The 23433-nt window shown below is 46.0% G+C and overlaps 1 pseudogene; it reads left to right on the top strand.

Annotated features, from left to right (window-relative positions):
- The first annotated feature begins 21942 nt into the window (after positions 1–21942).
- LOC117711205 (alpha-ketoglutarate dehydrogenase component 4 pseudogene) lies at positions 21943–23141 on the top strand (annotated as a pseudogene).
- The last annotated feature ends 292 nt before the right edge of the window (positions 23142–23433 follow it).

The raw sequence follows: 23433 nt of genomic DNA, 5'->3' as shown, positions 1-23433 counted from the left end.
TGCCTTGAAGACTGGGCACTCCTAAACCTTCCCCTGCTACCTTAGGCCCGATCAGGGAAGTGGCCACCTGAATTCTCACATGTCTGGTTGGCTTTGTCTCCCCGAGGCATGGTGATTCTCCTGATTCTCCTCTGGTCCTCTCTGCATCTTACCCTCGGAACTCTAAGTGTCCTGCCCCACCCCCCACCCCCGCCCATGCCCAACCATTAGCCGTTGGTATCTTTATTGATAGATAAAAAACCAATTGGGGACAAAGACCTTCAGCATCTGGACATGCAGATTTCTGATAGAATCAAAGCATTAGAACCAAACTCCAACAAATATATGTGTATGTGTGTTTGTGTATGTGTGTGTACACATGTATGTATGTATGTATGTATGTATGTGTACACACAGTGTGTGTATATAGGCACTTATGCGGCGGTCAGAGGACAACCTGCAGGAGGTAGTCCTCCCAGCTGTTTGGAGAATTCCTTCCAACATCTGAGTGTGAGGATTAAACTCAGGTCCTTAAGTTTAGCAGCAGGGCCTTTACTCACTGAGCCGTCTCTCGGGTCCTTTGAATATATTTTTAAAATTTTTAGAAGTTTTATTTCTTGCCGTGTCACATGCATGTATGATGCATGGGTTTGTATGCAGGCACCCACACACCACAGCACACATGTGGAGGCCAGGCTTTCTTTCTTTCTTTCTTTCTTTTTTTTTCTTTTTTTTTCTTTTTCTTTTTTTTTTTTTTGGTTTTTCGAGACAGGGTTTCTCTGTGTAGCCCTGGCTGTCCTGGAACTCACTCTGTAGACCAGGCTGGCCTCGAACTCAGAAATCCACCTACCTCTGCCTCCCAAGTGCTGGGATTAAAGGCTAAAGGCATGTGCCACCACCACCCGGCTGAGGCCAGGCTTTCAAAGCTCAGTTTATTCTGCTTCTTCTAATTGTGTGACTTTAGGCAGGTGACCTAAATATTTACGCACCTCAGTTTCCTGGGATGTAAAATAGCAGATAGTATCTGGTTGTATTGTTCTGCAGGTTTCAGCTTCGATTGCTAATTGTTTTTAATCTACAGCCCCAGAACCCCAAGGGGCTATGACAGAAAGGGTATGCCATACAGCATACATTTACAGACACCAACTTGAGTAATCAAAATAAATAAATAAATAAATAAATAGCCAAGTTGGAGAGATGGTTCAGAGGTTAAGGACACTGACTGCTTTTCCAGAGGTTCTGAGTTCAATTCCCAGCAACCACATGGTGGCTCACAACCATCTGTAATGGGATTCAATGCCCTCTTCTGTGTGTTTGAAGACAGCTACAGTGTACTCATCATATATATGTGTGTGTATATATATGTATATATATTATATACATTTTATTTTATACAATTTTTTATTTTATACACACACATATATAATACATATATATATATGTATTATATATATTATATATATGAACAAAATCTTTTTAAAAATAACCATCTAAACAAATTTCATGCATTTCTAGTTTTTAAAAATAATTTACTTACTTTTATTTTATATGTATTGGTGTTTTGCTTGCATGTTTATCTGTGTGAAGATGTCAGATCTTGGAGTTACTGACAGTTGTGAGCTGCCATGTGAGTGCTAGGAATTGAACCCAGGTCCTCTGGAAGAACAGACAGTGCTCTTAACCCCTAAGCCCCGGGTTGCTCGGTGTGTGTGTGTTTGTGTGTGTGTGTGTGTGTGTGTGTGTGTGTGTGTTCGGTCTCAGTCTCAATGTAGCCTTCTGCATCCACCTCCCAAATACGGGGACTTACCGGCGTGAACCACCACGCTCCGCTGTTACTTAACGCACTTTTATTAAAAGATTCCATGTGCGTGATCCCCCAGAGAGTGTGGAGTGGGAAGGACCACATATGGACCTGAATGGACTTCCATTCACCGGCTTCCCAAATCACCCCGCACGGTCACTCTTGCTGAGGCGCTCTAGGACCTCAATCCAGCAGAGGGCGCTGTGGCTTCAAAATGCAATTCTCAGCCCGGCCTTTGGCTAAGGAGAGCGGAGACGAAAGGAGGGAACCCACTGGAGCATTTTGGCTGCACTCCCTTCAGACCTTTTGTCCCAACCAGCTTCTTTCTCCAAGCACAGCAAACCTCCGCAGCCACGCAGCTTGCTGCGGAGTGAACCCCACCTCCTATGCGTACTCAATGAAGGGATCGCTGGAATTTTCAGCCTTCTGCATCTTTTTTTTTTTTTTTTTTTTTTGTTTTTAGAGACAGGGTTTCTCTGTGTAGTCCTCTGCATCTTTAAAACAAAACAAAACAAAACAAAAACAAACAAACAAAAACCTAGAAACCTCATTCCAGCAGTGAATCATCGGCCTTATGTTGTTCTCTTTCTGTTCCAAATTCCAAGGCGGCAACCTCTGTCTTAGCCTTCTGGGCACCCGCAGCCATCTTTATCCCAGCCCAGTTCCTCCAAACAAAATTCACTCACTCTCCAGACTACTCGTGTTTCACTCTGCTGGGAGACAAAGAGCCTCTTCTCCCAGTCTTTCATCAAACAGTTCTTTGGGACCAAGATTACCATCATGCAGAGTTGAAGAGAATTAACCTTTATTGAGCGCATACTGTGCGCCAAGCACTTGACATTATCCTCTCAATTACTCTGAGAGGTTTCTGGCCCATTTAATAGGTGACATAGTTAAGGCCACAGAGTAGCTAAGGGACATTCTAAGGTTGCAGTGTGGGTTTTTTTTTTTTTTTAAATAAATAATTTTTGGAGAGAGCAGAAGGCTGGAGAGATGGCTCAGCAATCAAGAACACCTATTGCTTTTGCAAGACGAGCCAGGTTTGTTCCCCAGCCCCTTCATGGCAACTCACATCGGTCCATACTTTCCATACTGGAAGATTTCACACCTTCTGGCACACATATGGTATACAAACCTAAGTGTTCTAAATTAATTAATTTATGGTGTTGCACCGTACATTCACAAACGCATATCATGTTCAGAACATTGTTCTGTGGGGTTCTTCTTCCACTGTGTGCATTGTGAGTGAAACTCAGGCAAATACTATACCAATAAGATATATCCCCAGCCTTTCAATAAGTTTGTTTGTTTGTGTTTTCCAGACATGGTTTCTCTGGGTAGCCCTGGCTGTAGGTCAGGCTGGCCTCCAACTCATGGAGATCCACCTGCCTCTGACTCCTGAGTGCTGGTGTGTGCCACCACCATGAGACATTTTTATTTATGAGTGTGTGTGCCATTTGAGTGCAGGCACCTATGGAGACCAGAATAGAGCATCAATCCCCTGGAATCGGAGTTATAGACTGTTGTGAGCTTACATGAAGCCTGGGAACTAGGGTCCTCTGGAAGAGTAACACCCACTCTAAATCACTGAGCCATCTCTCCAGCCCCCAGTGAATTATTTTTTATTACATTTAGTTGTGAGACGGGGAAACGTGCGCACCATAGAGAATGTGCAGAGGTCAGAGGACAACTTCCAGAAACTGTTCTTCTTCTGCCTTATGGGTCCCAGAGATTGCGGGCAGGTCATCAGGGTTGATGCCAAAACCTCTACCCACTGAACCATCTCACCAGCCCACTAATTTTTTTTTTTAATGCAAAAGTATTTTATGTGTATGAGTTTTTGTCTGTGTACTATGTTTTTGCAGTGTTCACAGAAGCCAGAAGAGGACACTGAATTCTCTGGAACTGGAGTTACAAACAGATGTGAGCCACCATGTGGATGCTGAGAATGGAGCCCAGGTTCTCTGGAAGAGCAACCAGAGTGCTCTTAATTGCTTAACCAGCTCTCTAGCCCCCTGACAGTCTAACAGTTCATTTCATTTCATTTCATTTCATTGAGGCAAGGTCATACTATATAGCCTTGACCAGCCTAGACTTGTTATTTAGACCAAATTAGCGTAGAAATCACAAAGATTTGCCTGTCTCTGCCTCCTGAGCACTGGGATCAAAGGTATGTACCATATGCACAATTTAAAAAAAACAATAAAAAATATTTTATTATTAGTTTTAATTATGCATTTGTATGTATCTGCATGTGTGTATACATGCACTCGCGCGCGCGCGCGCGCGCGCACACACACACACACACACACACAGGAGTACAGGTATCTTTGGAGGCCAGAGGCATTGGATTCCCTGCAGCTGGGGGCGACAGATGGTTGTGAGTTGCCATGGTAGCGCAGGGAATCAAACCCAGATCCTCAGGAAGAACAGCCAATGGTCTTTATCATTGACCCATCTCTCCAGCTCCTCCCACAATTTTTTTTTTTTTTTTTCGAGACAGGGTTTCTCTGTATTGCCTTGGCTGTCCTGGAACTCACTCTGTAGACCAGGCTGGCCTCGAACTCAGAAATCCTCCTGCCTCTGCCTCCCACTCCCACAATTTTTTAAATGGGCTTTTAGTACCTGGACTTTTTGGACCCAAACAGGCTCTACCTATTGTTCAATATCCTTTTTTGTTTTATTATTATCTTGCGTACATAATGTACGTGCACGTGTGTGTCTTGCGTACATAATGTACGTGCACGTGTGTGCACATGTCACAGTATGTGAGCAAAGGTTAGAGGACAGCTTCAGCTTCACATCGTCAGACTTCTCCCCCCCTCCCTTTACACAGTGGGGAGGACGGGTCTTTTGCTGTGTATTGCAATGCTAAGTGTGGGCCTCCAAGACCTGGTTGCCCCAGAGACAAGAGAGTCTGCACATAGACCCCAAGTGACACTATGTGACCTTGTACCCAAGTTATTTCTGATTGGTAAATAAAGATGCTGATGGCTCCGGCTGGAGAGATGGCTCAGCAGTGAAGTGCACCAGCTGTTCTTCCAGAGGTCCTGAGTTCAATTCCAGCAACCACGTGGTGGGTCACAGCCATCTGTAATGGGATCTGATGCCCTCTTCTGGTGTGTCTGAAGACAGAGACAGCGTACTCATATAAATAAAATAAATGATTCTTTAAAAAAATTTTAAAAAGCTGCTGATGGCTAATAGCTGGGCAGAAGAGATATAGGTGGGTTTTAGGGTTTCCATGCTGGGAGGCATGGGGTGTGTTGAGAGAGAACCAGAAGCTGGAGAAGAAGGTGAGGAGAAAGGAGAAGCAGCCATGGATTAGGTAAATTCATGAAAACGTGGCCGTGAAGAATGGCCAATCGGAGTCGAGAGCAGCCCAGATGAAACATAGTAATAACTCGGGGTTATCAATAGGGAAGTAGATTTTAATAGCATGGAAGGTAGATATTTGCCCAGTTCTCATGCCGTTTAAGGTTTATTGTAAATAATAGAAGTTGTGAGTCTTTTATCTGGAGACTAAATGATCAAAGGTGGGGTAGAAACCCACCATGTAGCCCTGGCTGTCCTAAAACTGTCTACATAAAGCAGATTGACCTCAAACTCACAGAGCCTACTCTGCCTCCCTAGTGCTGGGATGAAAGGCCTGACCACCACACCCAGTGGCTGTCCAGTATCTTACCCACTTGTCACCTATGAGTCATGAGCATACAACTGACCAAACTGAGGTGCTGTAAGGACAAAACTAAACTCCAAAGACAGTTTAAAGAAGGAAAAAAGAAAAAAAAGAAGAAGAAGAAGCAAATTTAGCACTAATTATTTTTTTTATCAATCACATATAGAAATAATTTACATCATTGGATTAAATATTATTAAGGTCCATCTCACTTGTCTTAATATTTTTTCTGTTAAAGTCTGTGGCTACTAGAATATTTTAAATATCCCGGGTGACTCGAATTCTTTCTCTCTGAGTCAGCATTACTCTGGGAGCTGTCTGCTCAGTGAAGGTCAGGATAATTCAAATATGGGCATCCCTTAGTACCCAGAAGAGCTGCTTCCAGCAACTATGTGGGTATCAAAGTCTTCAGGTGCTGAAATCCCTTGTATCAAAATGATGTACTATTTGGGTACAGCCTATGCAGGTCTTCTTGGAAACTAACAATTCCTCCTGCTGTGTAGATAACCATTTCTGTTTATGGAGTACTAACAAGGGGGAAAAAAGGATGTTTAATGCAGACACACACCTCTTTCCCTCATAATATTTTAGACCCATGGTTGGTTAAATACATTGTAGGGGAATCTAGAGATAAAGGATCTGGGGAGACTGTCATATTAAGATCAGGGGATAAAGACCAGAGAACTCCTGGGGGGAGGACACTGTCATAAGGTCCAGGGTGTTCTAGAAGTCCAAATATGGCTCTGGGGAGAAGAGCAGTAGGAAATCAGAGGAAGGAAGAGGGCAAAGCCAGCAGGAAGCCCGGGCACCTGGTGAGGCCACAGCCTTCAGACTGTCTGGGCAGCATGGAATTCCAGACTTCCCAAGTTGGGGATTGATAGGCCGGGCTGTGCAAGGTCAGGTGGAAAGAGGAGAGAAGCCAGTGAATGACAACCCCGGCCTGCTACCTCTGCTCAGGTACCTGCTGCCTCAGGTCCTTCTTCCAGCCCGAGAGGACTGCAGCTGAGGGTGCTGTAAGTCTCTCTTCTAGCAGGAGCCTGGAGGACAGGTCCCCAGACAGCATTTCCTGTAGCCTTACAACTGCTTCCTGCTCAAAGCTCTCAACATTTGACCCCATTAAATCCCTTCCTTTCTGGGGAGTCAGGTGGCCATGAAGGCTTCACAAATCCTGAGGATCCCAGCTCCCCAGCAAGCTGAAGGATCCCAGATGTCTAATCCACCTGGGGCCTTCTGAGGGACTGACATCTGGGAGCTCCCTGGGCAAATTTGGAGGAAGAAACTGAAGCTTCACTTAACCGGAAGGTTAGGGTGTCAGTCCTCAAATGCCTTCCTTCTTTCCACGGTTTTCCTCTCCCACCCCATCTCTGCCAACTATCACCTCTGCCCCTGCCCCCTTCACCTCTGCCCTCCCTCACCTCTGGCCACCCCTACCTCTGCCTGCCCCTCACCTCTGCCCACTCTCACCTCTGCTTAGGAGCTCATCCCCCTTCTTTCACTAATGCACCTCTCTTCCCAGACAATGCTTGGGCATTTCTGAAGAAAAGGGGAGTTTTTAAACCCCTTAGGAAAGAATCCCGAGGGCTTCCTGGGCCACACCCACCTCTTCTCTAAGTAGAGCTGCAGTTGTGTCATTTCTGATCTGTGAGACCAGGTCCCAAGGTTGTGAGGTTTTTTTTTTTGTTTTGTTTTGTTTTTTGTTGTTGTTGTTGTTGTTTTGTTGTTGTTTTTTTGAGACAGGGTTTCTCTGTGTAGCCCTAGCTGTCCTGGAACTCACTCTATAGACCAGGCTGGCCTGGAACTCAGAAATCCACCTGCCTCTGCCTCCAAAATGCTGGGATTAAAGGCGTGCACCACCACTGCCCGGCGGTTGTGAGGTTTTATTGATTTTATTTTGACTTTTTAAAAGACTTTACTTCTTTATGTTGTGTGTGCGTGCATGTGTGTGTGTGCAGGTTTGTGTACGTGGCGTACACGCGTGTGTTACCCCACATATCTCTTTCCTTCCGTGTGGGTTCAAGGGTTCAACTTCTAGTCATCCTGAAGCACCTCTCCAGCTCAAGGCTGAGAGTTTTGAGAGCCCATCAGAGACTGGCAAAGGGAGCCAGGTCTCAGACAGCACATGGCCGCACACGTACACTGTAGTTCCAGCACTTTGTAGGCAAAGGCTAGAGTGCTCTGAGTAGGGAGACCCTGGGTCACAACGAACAGCCCAGCATAGTTCCCTCAGGGGATCTCCGCACTTCCGAAGCAGAGGCAGGAGGATCATCAAGAGTTCCAGACCAGCATGAAACCAATAGAAGCAAGGTCCTGTGTCAAAAATAAGCCCTATTTCCAAAAGCTTCCAGACCTTTCTTTTTTGTTTCCTGAACCTACGTGATGTCCACCAAAATAGGCCAGTCCATCCCCATGGGGTTCCTGGTGGGGCTCAAAGTCAGCTTTGCCCTTATTCCTGTTATAAATTCTAAGAACCCTTCGGAAGATGCTCAACCAGGAACCCCTGACTTCTCCCACAAAACTGTACTGGAGGCTGATTTGAACTCAGGGAGGCTAATCCCCCACTTCTCCCCGTCCCGTCCTGACACACCCATTTATTAACCAACAGGAACACAGAGTGTTGTCCACCTCGCTCCACTCTTCACAAAGATCTTGAAGGCCTGAGAATTCCCTCAGAACATAGGATTTTCTCTCCCAGCCGGCACTGTCTCTGTACCAGCGGCTCTGGATGCCCTCCTCCAGGGTGGCGAAGTTCCCACTGTACCGAGGGTTCCCCCTAGTGGAGACAAGAAAATCTATCAGAGACTTGGAGGGAAAGAGGGGAAAACCCTGGTAGGAAGCAATGTGTGCCAAAGGCTTGGACACCCACCTAGAGAGACAGTCCCTCTTCGCTCTCCTCCTTCTAGATCAGGGGGAAACCTAAAAGGGACGCGGGATCCTATGGTCTCCTTTCATTCTCCGAGCCTGGCCCACCCTACTAGTCCCTGTCTGGTCTGGTCGAAATGAGAGAGATCTCGAATCTTCTGTGTTCAAGCTGCTAGGAGAGGAAAGCTGAGTAGTCCCCAGTTTCTCCCGCGGGCAGCCTCTTCCCTGCCACCCCCACCCTCCCTCCTACCCATCACCTTCCCACGGACCTCTTACTAAAACCCCCCTTTCCTTTGGTCGTTCTTCTATCACATCCAAAAGCTAGGCCTGATTTGGAGAGCGGATGGCTAGGAAGGGAGGTTTGTGGCAGTATGAGTTTGCTTTGGGGTCCTCCAGCTGGAGCAAGCCCAGCCCTCCCTCTTCTTCCCCACCCACACCCCACCCTCGAGAGTTCTTGATTTGACTCCTCTACGTGCTTCCGTCCTTGGAGAACTCCTAGGAAGGCCCGTGTCCCGACAGGACAGGGCAGGAAAAACAAGAGGGGACTCAAGGAGAGGACCAGGGAGACTCCAGAAGGTTGAAGGCTGGAATTAAGGGGTGAGGACCCGCGTCCTTCCAGCCTTGGGGGGGCGTATGCAAAGAATTGCTAATTGCAACTAAACGAGGCCTCGGCGTGGGGGAAGGGGCAGCCCGGGCTGTCAGGGGCTACCGCCTCTTTGAGTGCCCGGGTAAGGCCAGGCCAGCCCGCTCTTCTCATGTAAAGCAGCTTTTTGTCTGGGGGAGCCAGGGCTGGGGCCAGGGGCTGGGGAAGGGGCCCAAGCCTTTGGCAAGTTTCTTGTTCCCCAGAAAGGGAGAAGGGTGCCGAGGCCTCCTCGGAGTGAGGACGCCTCCCCCCGCCCCTCCCCCGTCTCCTCTCAAGCTTTTTATGTGGGGGTTGATGGGGTGCTGCCCAGCAGGAGGGGGTGGGCCTGGGATCCTAGCACCCCCCTTGCTGGGCTGTGGGAAAGAACTGAGCACAAAGGAAGGGGCTGGCCCAGTGAGTTAGGAGACAGGGCAGCTCTGATCCAGGGACATCCTGAGCTTGGAGGATCCCATATTGTAGCCCCTTCTCCCCAAGGATGTCCTCAGGGGTTGCCCACGTCTTATCTAGTTGCCTGAGTTTTTCTCTTCCGATAAATGGACCCTCCCTGTTTGTCCCCAGGAGATGGGGTGGGGACAAGGTTTTAGCCTGCTTCCTAACAGCCTATCAGAGGAGATATCTTTGCTCTAAAAACTGGACTTGAGCTGCTAGTACAGAATCCTAGATACTAGGACTGGGGTAGAAGGGTCATTTGGCCTGGCAGATAGAGAGGTCTGCCCAGGCAACTAGTGAGACCCTAGCCTCAAAAAAAAAAAAAAAAAAAAAAAAAAAAAAAAAATTAGTTGTGATACTGAGGCTTCCGGTCCCTGGGACCATATTAGCCTTCAATATGATTGATGGTTTGGTTTTTGTTCTTAGGTTCTCACCATGTAAAACTCTAACTTTTATTTTTTTCCTTTTCTTCAGTCTGCTTGTTAGAGGCCTGCACCATGTACTTTTAAGATCATGGCGGGAGTAGCCTGGAACTCAGGAGGCAGAAACATGGGAATCTCTGTGAGTTCAACGCTTGCCTGGTCTCCATGAGCTCCAGGCTGGCCAAGGCTGCATAGTGAGAGCTCCAAGTTTGCTCTCCAGCACCACATATAACCAGGTATGGTGGAGCGGACCTTTGAGTCCAACTTTAGGAAGATCTCTGGGGAGCTCTGCAAGTGCAAAGCCTACCTGCTCTACATAGTGAGTTTCAGGCTAACCTGGTCTACATAGAGAAACCCAGTCTCGAAACAAAATAATACAAAACAAGATTCCACTACTTCTGTTCCTTGTGTGGCCTCAGAGCTCCCATCCTACAGACTAGAGAAACAGAGCCCAGCAGTGAGCTGGCCCTGAAGAACAGACACAGCTCAAGGGCTCAGTGAGACTTGAATAAAATCACTCGTGGTTTATTTTCCGATGAGATAAATGTCCTCTAGTTCACTCAAACAGGACTCCTGTTCCTTCCTCAGTTTTGGTGCTCTTTGGTGGGTCTCCTCCTCACCATATGTCACTCTGTCTGGGCCCTTCAGCCAGGTGGAAGATGAGGACTTCCAGCCCGCCAGATACCCAGGGATTCTTGGTTTCAGAGTGTCTTTGGCCAAGGGGCTCTGGCATCTGGCCAGTGCCTTTCTCCCTGTAGGACTCACTCCCCACAGGCCCCTAATCCATCTAACCCAGCAGGAAGCCCTTAAGCTCCCTTTTCAATGGCCTTCCCCAGCCTGCTGTGGGCTCTGAGCCTTTCTATACCACCCTTGGCAGGAACTATGTTATACAAGCTGGAGAGAACTGCCCTTGGAAAGAGGTCATCTTGCCTCAAGCAGCTTCCTGCTCCTGGCTGGCTGGCTGCCTCTCTTCTGTTCCCTGGTCCTCTCTCTGAGGTCACCCTTCTAGTCCATTGCCTGGGTATCTCATGGCGCAGATAGCCCTGGCTAAATCACACCAAAGTGCCACACGGTTCAGGTGCTGTAGAGAGGAAGCTACAGAGACAGAGACGGTGGGCAGGACACTGGGGTCTGGAGAAGTGTGGCAGGCAGAGTGGCCTCTGGCTCTGTACCATCTATCTTTATAAAAGACCACTCTTCCCTTTTCCTTGACTCTTCCAGCCTTCCCAGGGCATTCTCAGGCCATAATGTTGCCCAGATAGCACCAGGAGAGCCCAGCTTTTGGGAGAAAAGAGCCAAGCAGAGGAGTGGCAAGGGCTGGGGCACAGGTCCTTTCTTTCTAGAATGTATTACTAATTGCTTGTCGGCCCTGGGATAGAGACTTGACAGCTTGAATCACTCTAGAGTGGGCTTGCTTTCAAATCCCTAATCCCATGACTCCAGCACACCGACTCGGAATGGTTTTGATTTTTAGTTTGGAAAATATGAATTCCTTTTTTCAAGCTGGAAGTACTGGCTCACATATATAATTCCAGGACTTGGGAAAGCCGAGACAGGAGGATTGCCAAGAATTGGAGGCCAGCCTGGACTATGTTGTGAGTTCCAAGCTGATTGGATCTCAGAGTGAGACCCAACCTACAGAGCATGCTTGTACTGTCCCTCTACCCTTTCTGCACCCCTGTTTCTCCAGTGTCTCTGTGTGGGGTCTTCCACCTAGGCCCCTTTCTGCCTTGCCTGGAAGTCTGCAGCCTAGGAGTGGCTGGAGAAAAGTTGGGGATGCCGCCAAGAGGTCTGTTTGTAGTTCAGATTCCTCTCATTCCAGACTCAGCAGGCTCTCTAAAAGGGAAGGGCCTTGATAGGGAGGCAGATCCTTGGTGCACCAGCTGTGGAGAAGAGGGGTGTCCTTTCCTTCAGCTGACCCCCATCCACAGTAGGACCCTAGGACTTGTGTGTACTGACTGCAGCCTTTGCTCCTTCAGCAGCCTGCACGTTAAGGCCCCTCCCAGCATGGGGGCAATACTCAGGGCTGAGGTCTTTGCATCCTCCCTCTCTCTTTCCTGGGCATGCTCCTGGGTATTTGGGGGGGAGACAGAGCAAAGGAGGAATTGCCTGAGGAGTGTGACTGGCTCAAACCCAGCTTCAAAGAAGCCACAGTCCCCAGAACTGAGATCTGCAAAGTTTTACTTTAACCCAGCAATGAATTTGTTATTCTATCCTGCAACCCTTAGGCCAAAGAATTCCTCAAGGGTTATCGGGGGTGACCTTGCCCTGGGGAAAGGGAAACCTGAAACCCTAAGCCTCTCTTCCCAGTGACTTCAGAGTTTAGAAATCCAGGTACCTGCACCTCTCCCTGGGAAACATCCCCTCTCCAAGGGTTTCTTCCTGACCCAGGCAGTGGAGGGAAAACAAACATTGCAGGCAGGGGTTGGGTGTCCATCAAATGAAGTGACCACTTTGTCTGACCTTCTCAACCCTTTGAGGAAGAAGATTAATGTCGCCTTTTGTCACAGAGTGACCTGTGCCAGGAAGGACCACATTGGCTATTAGTTGTTGAGCTTCAGAATTCTGAATACGAGCCTGGGTGGACCAAGGGACTTGGGAAGAGACTTTGTAAAGACTCAATTGGAGCTGAAGTATAGTAAACTGGCAGGTAAGAAAAAAATATTTTGGGGATGGGATGAGACTTTTTTTTTTTTTTTTTTTTTTTTTTAAACAAAATGGGTTCTCTGTGTAGCCCTGGCTGTCCTGGAACTCACTCTGTGGACCAAGCTGACCTACCTCTAACTCAGAGATCCACTTGCGTCTGCCTTCAGAGTGCTGGATTCAAAGCCATGTGGAACCATAACCCAGCACATACATGTTTAAAGAGAAGTCTTTACTAAGGAAGGGACTTCCATATAGGGTCTTGCAGGGTCTGAGAGCTGGGTATTAAGGAACATTATTATTCAGACCAGGGCCAAGGAGGAAAGAGAAGTTCAGGGGAAAAGAAATTAAGGATGTCAATTTCTTGAGATAGTATCTTTTTTTTTTTTTTTTTTAGATTTGTTTATTTTTTTTATGTATATGAGTACACTGTAACTTTCTTCAGATACACCAGAAGAGGGCATCAGATCCCATCACAGATGGTTGTGAGCTACCATGTGGTTGCTGGGAATTGAACTCAGGACTTCTGGAAGAGCAGTCGGTGGTTTTTTTGTTTGTTTGTTTTTTGGTTTGTTTGTTTGTTTTTTTTTGCAGTGAGTGTTCTTAACCATTGAGCCATCTCTCCAGCCCCAAGATAGTATCCTTTGGAATGACTGATTGATTTGAATTTAAAGAACCTATTCCTTCCCTCTGTCTTTCCCTCTAGATACTACAGAGATTCAGTTGAATTTTTAGGGCAGTTGATACCTCTTCTGCCAGCGAGGCCTTGAAGGCCCACTTATGATTACTTTGAATTCTTTGTAAGCGGCCTACATTTCTGGATAATTTTATGAACTAAGATTTGGACTCTGCTATGGGCTGAGCATAGTGGGTGTACAACTTTAATCCCAGCACATGAGAGGGAGGCAGGGACAAGAGGATCTCTGTCAAGTCAAGAGTTCTAGGCCAGGGGTTGAAGAGTTGGCTCAGTGGTTAAGAACACTGGTTGTTTTCCCAGGGGACTCAGGTTTAATTCCCAGCACCCACCTGGCAGCTCACAACTATCTGTAACTCCAGTTCCAGGGATCCAATGGCCTCTTTTTGGCCTCTACGGGCACTGTGTGTATAAAATACACAGACACAGGCAAAACACCCCCATACTTAATAAAATAATCTTAAAAAAAAAAAAAAAAAGGCTTAAACTACCTCAGAGACCTTCTCTATCTATCCTACAGGGAAAGGTGTCTTTTGTATATTTTGGAGAGCTGAGCCACAGTGTCAGGATTATTCATTTGTATGTTACCATCACTGTGTGGTTGATGGTTTCTGTAATACAAATAGTCTTTTTGGAAACTGTATGCGTCCATCCTTGCCCAGATGAACAGCCTAATGGAAGGTCCTTAAATTTTCTTATCTGGAGCTGGAGATTTGGCTAAGTGGTTAAGAGCAGTGGGTTTGATTCCCAGCACCCACATGGTAGCTTATAGCTATCTATAACTCTAGTCCCAGGGCATCTGATACCCTCTTCTGGCCTCTCCTGGAACTGCACACACATGGTGCACAGACACACACAGGCAAAACACCTATACACATTAGATAAGAAGCATCTCTAGAATGAAGCTAATGTGATGGTGGTGCCATCTACAGTCTTTATCTTTTTAGTTTATTTATATTTATTTATTTTATGTATATGAGCCCACTATTGTTCTCTTCAGACACACCAGATCCTATTACAGATGGTTGTGAGCCACCATGTGGTTGCTGGGAATTGAACTCAGGACCTCTGGAAGAGTAGTCGGTGCTTTTAACACTGAGCCATCTCTCCAGCCTCTTCTGTGGAGATCTTGTCCTCACCCTGACCCTTGGCTTCCATCATCACTTGATCCTGTGACCTGGGCTCCAGTCTCCATCCAGTGGGTGCTGGACACTGCATCCAGGTTCTCTGCAAGAACAGCAAATACTCTTCCACTGCTGTCCATCTGTCCAGCCCTGTGTTTGGACTTATCTTCCTCTGAGAGGAGGGTTAAGGAAGGAGCAGATTTTTATTTGAACAGCTGAGCCTTCCAACAGTAAAGCCTGATGTTCCAGGAGCCGATTATGAGTTAGTCGGCCCCTCCCCTTTGGATTAAAACAGTTCTTCCATGTGACCTGGTGATAGTATACTCTAGTCCTTCCCCAAGGTTGATTTAGCTGCCTCTGGAATTAACAGAGCAGCTTCAGGTATGCTAGCTTTCTCCATGGGATCTACCTCTCAGCTAAGGTAGGCTGTTGAGTAGTTTCTTTTCTTTCAGTTAAATAGTCATTACCAGTTGGGAATCTCACAGCTGGGGCTCCAAGGAATACCTACTTATGAAGGCCTTAAGTCCTTCTGGCCCCCTGATGAGGGTTTGTGTTTTTCTTGCCTGGGTTTCTTTTATTGGCTGGTTTCTTTTATAGCCAGGCAATTTCCCTATATACTGGAATTCAGAGCTGAAGAATCTTGTAATTCCCCCCTAGAAATCCCCTAAGTTGTTTATTTTATTATTATTTTATTTTTGTAATGGAAGGGGAGAGCTAGATTGTACCCAGCCCTCACTGAATCCCTTTCTCTTTAGCTATGGCTAATACTAAGTCTTTGATTGACAGCTAGCACAATTGTACTTTATTTTAGAAACCTTATAGCCCCCTGTCAGATGAGGAGTAACTCAGTTCATTCCTGGGAATCTTCTGTGGAGACACAAAGGATTATTCATATATTGGGGGACTCTAACTTGAGGGTTCAAGAAGTCAAGGGGGGTCCCAAGATAAGGCCTGGTCAAAGAGATGGGGACTGTCCTTGAATCCCGGGGGCAGAATCACCCAGGTGATCTGGGTAACATGGGAGGTTGGATCCTCTGGCAAACAGGTACTGGGACACAGGGTATAAGGTTTAGAGAAAGGAGCACCCTGTAAGTCTAGTGCAATCAACCATTCTGGTCCTTTGGGGTCTGTAAATTAGGGCTGAAGGGGTGAAGTGGAGTTTTACCTTTATTAATAAGTCTGAGGCCTTGGACTAGTCTCCACTCTGTTAGATTTTGGATTTCAAGAATAGGAGTATTACCTGCCATTTTACATTGGCTTTGATGTTTGGTGAAGCCCTCGTGTGTGTGGTTTAAAGGGTGCTGTCATTGGTAGGAAAATAAAAAAGAAACTATTTGCAGAGGCAGCCAGATCTCTGTGAGTTGAATTCAAGGCCAGCCAGGACAGTCAGAGTTACAGAGTGAAATCCTGTCACAAGAAAACAACAACAACAAACAACAAAAACCCAGCATCAACAAACAAACACACACACAAAGCAACAAACAACCAAGTATTGTGGTGCACGCCTTTGATCCCAGCGCTCAGGAGGCAGAGGCAAGAGGATCTTGGAGTTCGAGGCCAGCCTCTTCTACAGAGTGAGTTCCAGGACAGCCAGGGCTATACAAAGAAACCTTCTCTCTAAAAAACCAACCAACCAGCCAACCTACCAAAGAAAACTGTTTTGCATGAAGAGTGTCCCTCATAGGCCCTTGCATCTGAATTCTCGATCCCCAAATTGTTGCACTGTTTGGTTTATTAGGTGGAGCCTTGCTGGAGGAAGTAAGTCAGTTGGCAGGTTAGAGGATTTATAGCCTCATTCCACTTCCTGTTCAATCTCTCAGCCAGCTTCAGGCTCCTGCCCTGTTTTCCCCTAACTGTTGTCTGGCCTTCCTTGCATGTTGGACTTTATGGCTCAAGAAACGTAAGATGAAATAAACTCCAGTATTTCCTCACATCAGAGGAGGAACTAGCGGAGAGCCTCTTCGGTGGACTTTTTTTTTTTTTTTTTTTAAGATTTATTTTATATATATTAGTACACTGTAGCTGTCTTCAGACACACCAGAAGAGGGCTTACAGGTGGTTGTGAGCCACCATGTGGTTGCTGGGAATTGAACTCAGGACCTCTGGAAGAGCAGTCGATGGATGCTCTTAACTGCTGAGCCATCTCTCCAGCCCTCTTTGATGGATTTTAGTAGGCAAGGCTGTAATTGCCTTTCCAGTCTGTCCCTGTGGATAGCCCATACCCTAGGAATGAGTTTAGTTTCCATTAAGTGGAGAATGTGACCCTATCCCAAGGGTATAAGAATGATGATCTTCACGAATGGTGATCCTCAGGAACGGTGATCTCCAGGAGAGTGCTCCCTGGTACTCTCAGGAAGGCACATAGAAGAAGGACACTTTCCCCGTTGAAACCGAGAGAGCAGATAAAATGTTGGGGTCATGGGCTTTCCAGGGATGCTCGTCACAATGGTACTATTGGATGAAGGAGGACCAGGGTGAGAGCGGATGACTGATAGCACCACTACCTACTTAGAAATTTGTCTCATCCCTCCACTGTCTGGTTACCCTGGATTTACAGAAAGACATTTGGTGTTGCATCCTATGTAGTATAGGATACCCTAGGCCCTCAGTCTTATTCTTGTTAGACCAGGGTAGGCTTACATTCTGTCTCCCTGAGTCTTCACCTCTGGTGACAGCCTGCTCTCCAATGGTTCTGCAGAGAATTAGGATGAAGTACAGACAGAAAGCTTTGCTTTCCTTTTGGGCACTGTTTTAGTTAGGGCTTTATTGTTGTGAACAGACACCACGACCAAGGCAACTCTGAATAAGAACAACATTTAATTGGGGCTGGCTTACAGGTTCAGAGGTTCAGTCCTTTATTGTCAAGGCAGGAGCATGGCAACATCCAGGCAGGCATCGTGCAGGAGAAGCTGAGAGTTCTACATCTTCATCTGAAGCCACTTGGAGAAAACTGACTTCCAGGCAGCTAGGATGAGGGTCTTAAAGCCCATGCCCAGTCAGAGGGCAGAATGGGGGGGGGGAAGCAATAACAATTGGACTGTAAAAAAGATTAAATAATAATTAATAATAATAATAATAATAATAATAATAAGTTACTATTTTTTAAAAAGTCCATGCCCACAGTGACACACCCACTCAGACAAGGCCACACCTCCTAATAATGCCACTCCCTGGGCCAAGCATATACAAAACATTATAGGCACTTCCTTCTGAAAAGTTTTTCCTTCGACACTCAGCATTGTCTTGTCTCATGACTCTTTCCTTGGTTTCCTCTTGGTCTTGATTGTAGACTAAATTGGTGGCACTACTGAGAAAATTGTCTAGCATTGTTTTTCTTTTTTTGGAGAGGGTGTGGTGGTTTCCGAGACAGGGTTTCTCTGTATAGCCCGGGCTGTCCTGGAACTCACTCTGTGGACCAGGTTGGCCTCGAACTCAGAAATCCACCTGCCTCTGCCTCCCAAGTGCTGGGATTAAAGGCATGTGCCACCACTGTCCAGCTGTTTTTGTTTTTCAAGATAGGGCCTTTCTTCATATCTCTGGCTGTCCTGGAACTTGCTCTGGAAACCAGGCTGGCCTCGAACTCAGAGATCCGCCTACCTCTTCCTCCCCAGGTGCTAGAATTAAAGGCATGTGCCACCACTGGTCTGGCTTTAAATCTCAAATAGAAACAAAAAAAAAAAGAGAGAGAGAGAAGAACAGGAGGAATTCTTTTGAATTCTTTTGACTCAGGATTGAAGGTGATCTGTTTAATCAGGGCCTCCCTGGGCTGCTCTAGGAAGACTGTAGGAGTCTCTGCTTCTTGCACGACTTGAGAGAGCTTGGAGTAATTGAAGGGTTTAGTGTAGGTTCTTTTTCAGCCTTCTAAGATGTACTAAGAAATGCTTTTGTCTGAGTCTCCCCAGGAGACAATCCCACTCAGGCCTACTCCTGGGGACTGCCTGCCATCAGTAGGGAGTCAATTCCCTTCCTGAGCCATTAATGCCAGTCTCCTGCAGAATTTACCTTGTACATTTGATCCCCCCACAGTTTCTCGCAATTGTAGTCTGCTGCAGTTGTTATGGTTCGGTTAAACATTGGTGCGTCTTTTCATGTCAAATCATAGGATTGGGCCAGTCCCCAGGAAATATCTATTAATCAGGAGTCCTGAGAATTTACTTAGATCAGTTTTAATTTGCTTTCAGTCTTGGAGGGAAAATATGGAGCCCACTGCATCTTCCATCGGGTCCTAGATACACCTCTATCAAGGGCAAAAGAGAGGGTAGGGGAGTCTGGACTTTTGGTACCCCTGTATAGTGTGGGCAGGAGGGAGACACTGTAGGTTTCTCCTTCCTAAATGGAGGCTTTTTCTCTTCTATGGCACACCTTTTCTCCTGATGGAATATGTTTAAAGGCTTTGGGGTTGAGTCAGAATCAGAGCTAGGTAACATGCATGAACCCAGTGGCTTTTTGTTTGTTTAAAGATCTATTTTTCTTTTCCTTTTCTTAAAAAGATTTATTTATTTATTTATTTATTTATTTATTTATTTATTTATTTAATGTCTATGAGTACTCTGTAGCTGTCTTCAGACATAGGAAGAGGGCCTCAGATCCCATTACAGATGGTTATAAGCCACCAATTGGTTGCTGGGAATTGAACTCAGGACCTCAGTGCTCTTAACCGCTGAGCCATCTCTCTAGCCCCTATTTTTATTTTCTGAGCCTGAGTATTTATTTTCTCTGCATATATGTATGTGTACCATGTGTGTTCCTGGTGCTCACAGAGGCTAGAAGAGGGTATCATACCTCCTGGAGCTGGAGTGCAGTTGTGAGCTGCCATGTGGGTGGTGGGAATGACCCGCAGGCTCTCTGCTACAGTAAAAAGTTCTCCTTCCATCTGACATCTCTCCTGGCTTCCATGCAGCTAAAAATATTGTTTTTTATCTATTTTATTTTTTAATTTTTTTTTGTTTTTTTGTTTTTGTTTTTCGAGACAGGGTTTCTCTGTGTAGTCCTGGCTGTCCTGGAACTCACTCTGTAGACCAGGTTGGCCTCAAACTCAGAAATCCACCTGCCTCTGCCTCCCAAGTGCGGGGATTAAAGGCGTGCGCCACCACTGGCCGGCCTATTTTATTTTTTTAAGATTTACTTATTCTTAGGTCTATGAATGCTCTAGCTGCATGTACACCTGCATGCCAGAAGAGGGCATCATATCCCATTACAGATGGTTGTGAGCCACCATGTGGTTGCTGGGAATTGAACTCAGGACCTCTGAAAGGGCAGCCAGTGCTCTTAACCGCTGAGTCATCTCTCCGGTCTGATTTATTTTATTTTATGTGTATAAGTATTTTACCTGCATGTATGTGTGTGTTCTATGTGCATGTCTGCTGGAGGTCAAAAGAGGGCATCAGATTCCCTAGAGCTGGTTGTGAGCCATCATGTGGGTGCTGGCAGTCACACCTAGGTCCTCTACATTATGGCAAGTACTTTACTAGATGAGCCATCTCTTCAGGCCCTCATGTGGCATTTTTTACATAAATCAGGTTTATCTCTCTTTGCACACAAGGAAGGTCAGACCACTTCCCTCTTCCTAGAAAACAAGTTGTGTGATAATTAATACTTCGGGGGGGGGGGGGGGACATATCTCTCCATTTTCTGTCTGGTATTCTGGCCAAGCTTGAAGACAGAAAAATACCTTTATTTATTTATTTATTTATTTATTTATTTATTGTTTTTTTTTTCTTTAGGATTTGGAGGTCAAAGTGGGCCAACTTCTGTTCTGTTTTTTTCTTTTTCTCTTTTTTCTTTTTTCTTTCTTTTTTCTTTTCTTTTTTTCCTCTTTTCTTTTTTGAGAGAGAGTCTGTCTACATAGCCCCGGTTGTCCTGAAACTCCTCTATAGACCAGACTGGTCTCCAACTCATGGATACTCATCTGTCTCTGCCTCTGCCTCTGGGATTAAACCCATGAGCCATGAGACCACATTCTTAATCATACATCCCAAAGGAGAAGAAGCAAAGGTGGACTTTGGCTCTGAGTTGCTTATGTTTTGTGGGTGTTCTGTGGAATCCTGGACAGACCCTCCAGCTGTAATGGTTACTATAGCTGTGGCCTGTGACCCCAGGACCATGTCCTGAAGGTAATGAAGGAGAGAGCCCACGAAGTGTAGAAGTAAAGCAGGGAGCCAGCCTGTTTATTAGAAAGTGAGAGAACTTTTGAAACAGGATGAGTCTAAGAGTAGATACTGTCCAAGGAAGGGTTGTCCTTCTAAATGGCTACAGAACAAAGAAACCTATGCCACCAAACTCAGCAGCACATGCCTTTCATCCCAGCACAAGAGGGGAGAGGGCAGAGGCAGATGGATAGGCCAGCCTGGTTTCCATAGTGAGTTGCAGACCAGCCAGGGCTACACAGGGAAAACCTATCTTAAAGTAAAAAACAAAAAACCAACCAAAACAACAAACAAACAAACTCCATTAATATCAGGGTACTGGAAAGATGGCTCCTTGGTTAAGAACAGTTGTTCTTTCGGAGGACCTGAATTTGCTGCCTAGATCCACACTGGGAGGCTCACAACCACCTGTAACTTCAGCTCCAGGGAATCTGGTGCCTCAACTGGCTTTTATGGTGACCTGCATGCACACAGCACACACAAACAGAGACACACATACACACATAAATAAAAGTAAAAAAGTTTTAAAAGAAGGCAGTGGTGGCGCATGCCTTTAATCCCGGCACTCAGGAGACAGAAGCAGGCATGTCTCTAAGTTTGAGGCTAGCCTGGTCTACAGAGTGAGTTCTAGGACAGTCAGAGCTACACAGAGAAACCCTGTTTCAAAAAAATAAATAAATAAATAAATAAATAAACAAATATTAATAAGAAAAAATATTGGGATAGCTGGTGAAGGCTGACTTATCTTTTTCTGTTGCACAAGGTAACAGATTACTTTTGCAACAGAATTTTTTCATAAGCTAGTACAGTTATCTGAAGATGTTCAAGCTGCAGCCTGTGATCTTGTTGAACATCAGCCAAAGATGCCATGAGAGCCTGACTAGGTGACCAGCGTCTCCGGATGTTCAGCGTTTTACTGGGTCTGGCTCGTGGCTGCCTAGATTGTCTCTGTCTTCTTCCTCGAATACATTTGGAGTCTGGAACCCAAACTACAAGAGAGGCCAGAGGATGATGCTTCTTCTGCTCCAAAAGCTGCAGTGCCAGAGCACCGTGGAATAGATGCCTGTCCACTGCAATGCTGAACGGGCGGGTGCAGTGGACAGACTTTGTGCTTGGCTGCTGAAGGGCCTTGAATATAGAACAGAACTCAACTGGGCCTCCGTCAAGAGAAACCAGGGCTGCGATCACTCTGATAGACTGGGAAGTAGAGAAGTCCAGGATGTGCGTGAGAGTTATGTGGAGATTGTGAGTGTGGATCAGCAGACAGGGCTAAGAGATGACACCTGATCTTCTTCCACGATTCTAAAGTAGGTAGACTCTAGGAGAACTAACAGGGCAGCTGAGCCCTAAGAAAGTTCTATTGGACCTGGGTACAGCGGCACTTGAGAAGTAAAGGCAAAGCCGGGCAGTGGTGGCACACGCCTTTAATCCCAGCACTTGGGAGGCAGAGGCAGGCGGATTTCTGAGTTCAAGGCCAGCCTGGTCTACAGAGTGAGTTCCAGGACAGCCAGGGCTACACAGAGAAACCCTGTCTTGAAAAAACAAAAACAAAAAACAACAACAACAACAACAACAACAACAACAACAACAAAAAACAAACCACCAAGAAGAGTAAAGGCAAGAGAATGAGACATCTGAGGCCATCCTTGGCTACCTAGTGAGTTCAAGGCCAGTCTGGGATATATGAAACTGTCTCAACAAGAACAGTTGTGTTTGTGTTGAGGGCATGGTCAATTAGTTCTTCTCACTTGTCCTAAGGTTACATGACAAACGCTACAAAAAATACTGGTGAGGTGAAGGCGCTGCCTAGAATCTAAGAGTCTGGGGCTGGACCCTCCCACCATGTCCCACTGAGAAGGTCCAGCTGGAGCTGCAAGCCAACATGGACATCCCCTCAAGTTAAGACTCACTATTTTGCTGAGATTGGGCATCTGTGAGATCCTATATCCACGGCAGAGCCTTGGCAAGAGAGTGTCTAAATCCTTCAAGGGGTTAAGTCTGTTATGAGAGAAGGGTAGGTGTGGAGGAAGAAGTGACTGAGAGAGAGCAGGAGAGAGAGGGTCATAGCTCCACCCCAAATGGCTTTGTGTTCCCACTGGAACCCAGCATCCTCCATAATTCACATAGAATTAAGAATCTGCAAATCTGGCTCGCCTGCGCCCCGGAAGCTGCCCCTGCTCGGGGGTCATGATGGGCAGCAAGATGGCTTCCGCCAGCAGGGTCGTGCAGGTAGTGAAGCCACATGCTCCATTAATAAAGTTCCCTAACAGAAGAGACAGACCTAAACTCAGTGAAGCTTTGGGATCTGCTGCACTACCCTCCCACTCTTCTGTAATTTCACAGCATTCTAAAGGAAGCATGTCCCCAGATTTACTGATGCATCAGGGGCCACCAGATACTGCAGAAATAATAAAATCATTACCTCAGAAATACAGAAGGAAACCTATGTCTCAAGAGGAAATGGAATTTATCCAGCGTGGGGGTCCAGAGTGATCGTCGTGGCTGCTGCTTGTCACCAGACAGAAGGATTAGCTTTACAATAAAGGACTTCCACAATGTCAAATGAAAAGTCATATATTAAACAACCTTAATAAATATTCTGTAAGCAGGATGAAGTATAGAAACTCCAGGTGGTCACTTGTATCTCCTACGTTATGTATCTTGGTCAGCTTCCCCACAAGCTGACCTGTACACTTATTAAAGTCTACATTTTTAAATGCTAGCCTGTTAACTTACTCTTGATTATGAAGTGTTCCCAGTGATGAGCTATTAAAAGCACGTAGTAGCTAATAAACATCCCCTTTTCTGTTTGTTTAGATGTAAAGATAATTTATGAAGGATAATTACTGCTATAAGGAAGTATTTTTTCCCCTGAAATTAGATGGGGATCAATGAGATATTTCTATTGTTAATTCTCTGATTTTTTTTTCATTTACAAGGTTATCTGAATATAACTGATGTGACCATACCCTATTCTAAGTAATAAAAATGCAATTTAAATAAAAGCTGGCCAT

This window comes from Arvicanthis niloticus, chromosome 6 (assembly GCF_011762505.2).
Source record: "Arvicanthis niloticus isolate mArvNil1 chromosome 6, mArvNil1.pat.X, whole genome shotgun sequence".
Classification (NCBI taxonomy): Eukaryota; Metazoa; Chordata; class Mammalia; order Rodentia; family Muridae; genus Arvicanthis; species Arvicanthis niloticus.
Note: the sequence above shows the minus strand (reverse complement) of the source record. Positions and strands in the feature narration are given on the sequence as shown.